Source organism: Triticum aestivum, chromosome 3A (assembly GCF_018294505.1).
Source record: "Triticum aestivum cultivar Chinese Spring chromosome 3A, IWGSC CS RefSeq v2.1, whole genome shotgun sequence".
Classification (NCBI taxonomy): Eukaryota; Viridiplantae; Streptophyta; class Magnoliopsida; order Poales; family Poaceae; genus Triticum; species Triticum aestivum.
In genome coordinates this window covers 118645036-118648630 of record NC_057800.1, presented here as the reverse complement: position 1 = coordinate 118648630, position 3595 = coordinate 118645036, and positions in this window count along the sequence as shown.

Here is a 3595-nt window from a genome sequence, read left to right as displayed (position 1 = left end):
TTGAATTATTACTCTAGCATAAGAGATCATATGACAATAATTATATAAGTTGTTGTTCTAAGAATGATCATGATGCCTTCATGTCCGTATTTTCTTTTTATCGACACCTCTATCTCTAAACATGTGGACATATTTTTCGATTTCGGCTTTCGATTGAGGACAAGCAAGGTCTAAGCTTGGGGAGTTGATACGTCCATTTTGCATCATGCTTTTTTATCGATATTTATTGCATTATGGGCTGTTATTACACATCATGTCACAATACTTATGCCTATTCTCTCTTATTTTGCAAGGTTTACATAAAGAGGGAGAATGCCGGCAGCTGGGATTCTGGGCTGGAAAAGGAGCAAATATTGGAGACCTATTCTGCACAGCTCCAAAAGTCCTGAAACTTCACGGAAGTCAATTTTAGAATATATAAAAAATACTGAGCGCAAGAAGTTCACCAGGGGGCCACACCCTGCCCACGAGGGTGGGGGGCACGCCCTACCCCCCTAGGCGCGCCCCTACCTCATGGACCCCCTGGTGGCCCTCCGATGGCCATCTTTTGCTATATGTACTCTTTCGGTGAGGAAAAAAATCATAAGCCATCTTTCCGGACGAGACTCCGCCGCCACGAGGCGGAACCATGGCGGAACCAATCTAGGGCTCTGGCGGAGCTGTTCTGCCGGGGAAACTTCCCTCCGGGAGGGGGAAATCATCGCCATCGTCATCACCAACGCTCCTCTCATTGGGACAGGGCAATATCCATCAACATCTTCACCAACACCATCTCCTCTCAAAACCCTAGTGCAGCTCTTGTATCCAATTCTTGTCTCCAAGTCTGGGATTGGTACATGTGGGTTGCTAGTAGTGTTAATTACTCCTTGTAGTTGATGCTAGTTGGTTTAGTTGGTGGAACATCATATGTTCAGATCCTGTATGCACATTAATACCCCTCTGATTATGAACATGAATATGCTTTGTAGTAGTTATGTTTGTTCCTGAGGACATGGTAGAAGTCCTGCTATTAGTAGTCATGTGAATTTGGTATTCGTTCGATATTTTGATGAGATGTATGTTGTCTCTCCTATAGTGGTGTTATGTGAACGTCGACTACATAACACTTCCCCATTATTTGTGTTGGGGAACGTAGTAATTTCAAAAAAAATCCTACGCACACGCAAGATCATGGTGATGCATAGCAACGAGAGGGGAGAGTGTGATCTACGTACCCTTGTAGATCAACAACGGAAGCATTTGGTTGATGTAGTCGTACGTCTCCACGGCCCGATCGATCAAGCACCGAAACTACGGCACCTCCGAGTTCTAGCACACGTTCAGCTCGATGACGATCCCCGGGCTCCGATCCAGCAAAGCGTCGGGGAGGAGTTCCGTGAGCACGACGGTGTGGTGACGATCTTGATGTTCTACTGTCGCAGGGCTTCGCCTAAGCACCGCTACAATATGACCGAGGTGGAATATGGTGGAGGGAGGCACCGCACACGGCTAAGGAACGATCACGAAGATCAACTTGTGTCTAGGGGTGCCCCCCTGCCCCCATATATAAAGGAGCAAGGGGAGGAGGCCGGCCAGCCCCTATAGGCGTGCCAGGAGGAGTCCTCCTCCTAGTAGGAGTAGGACTCCTACTAGGAGGGGGGAAAGAAGTGGGGAGGGAGAGGGAAAGGGGGGCGCCGCCCCCCTCTCCTAGTCCAATTTGGACCAGGGGGAGGAGGCGCGCGGCCCACCTCTGGCAGCCCCTCTCTCTCCACTAAGGCCCACATGGCCCATTACTTCTCTCGGGGGGGGGGGGGGGGGTTCCGGTAACCCTCCGGCTCTCCGGTTTTCTCCGAAATCACCCGGAACACTTCCGGTGTCCGAATATAGCCGTCCAATATATCAATCTTTATGTCTCAACCATTTTGAGACTCCTCGTCATGTCGGTGATCACATCCGGGTCTCCGAACTAACTTCAGTACATCAAAACTCATAAACTCATAATATAACTGTCATCGAAACCTTAAGCGTGTGGACCCTACGGGTTCGAGAACAACGTAGACATGACCGAGACACGTCTCCGGTCAATAACCAATAGCGGAACCTGGATGCTCATATTGGCTCCTACATATTCTACGAAGATCTTTATCGATCAGACCGCATAACAACATACGTTGTTCCCATTGTCATCGGTATGTTACTTGCCCGAGATTCGATCGTCGGTATCTCAATACCTATTTCAATCTCGTTACCGGCAAGTCTCTTTACTCGTTCCGTAATACATCATCTCGCAACTAACTCATTAGTTGCAATGCTTGCAAGGCTTATGTGATGTGCATTACCGAGAGGGCCCGGAGATACCTCTCCGATAATCGGAGTGACAAATCCTAATCCCGAAATACGCCAACCCAACATGTACCTTTGGAGACACCTGTAGAGCACCTTTATAATCACCCATTTACGTTGTGACGTTTGGTAGCACACAAAGTGTTCCTCCGGCAAACGGGAGTTGCATAATCTCGTAGTCATAGGAACATGTATAAGTCATGAAGAAAGCAATAGCAACATACTAAACGATCGGGTGCTAAGCTAATGGAATGGGTCATGTCAATCAGATCATTCACCTAATGATGTGATCTCATTAATCAAATAACAACTCCTTGTTCGTGGTTTGGAAACATAGCCATCTTTGATTAACGAGCTAGTCAAGTAGAGGCATACTAGTGACACTCTGTTTGTCTATGTATTCACACATGTATTATGTTTCTGGTTAATACAATTCTAGCATGAATAATAAACATTTATCATGATATAAGGAAATAAATAATAACTTTATTATTGCCTCTAGGGCATATTTCCTTCTGTCTCCCACTTGCACTAGAGTCAATAATCTAGATTACACAGTAATGATTCTAACACCCATGGAGCCTTGGTGCTGATCATGTTTTGCTCGTGGAAGAGGCTTAGTCAACGGGTCTGCAACATTCAGATCCGTATGTATCTTGCAAATCTCCATTTCTCCCACCTGGACTAGATCCTGGATGGAATTGAAGCGTCTCTTGATGTCCTTGATTCTCTTGTGAAATCTGGATTCCTTTGCCAAGGCAATTGCACCAGTATTGTCACAAAAGATTTTCATTGGACCCGATGCACTAGGTATGACACCTAGATCGGATATGAACTCCTTCATCCAGCCTCCTTCATTTGCTGCTTCTGAAGCAGCTATGTACTCCGCTTCACATGTAGATCCCGCTACAATGCTTTGTTTAGAACTGCACCAACTGACAGCTCCACAGTTTAATGTAAACACGTATCCGGTTTACGATTTAGAAGCGTTCGGATTAGTGTCAAAGCTTGCATCAACGTAACCTTTTATGATGAGCTCTTTGTCACCTCCATATATGAGAAACATATCCTTAGTCCTTTTTCAGGTATTTCAGGATGTTCTTGACCGCTGTCCAGTGATCCACTCCTGGATTACTTTGGTCCCTGCTAGACTTATAGCAAGGCACACATCAGGTCTGGTACACAGCATTGCATACATGATAGAGCCTATGGCTGAAGCATAGGGAAGATCTTTCATATTCTCTCTATCTTCTGCAGTGGTCGGGCATTGAGT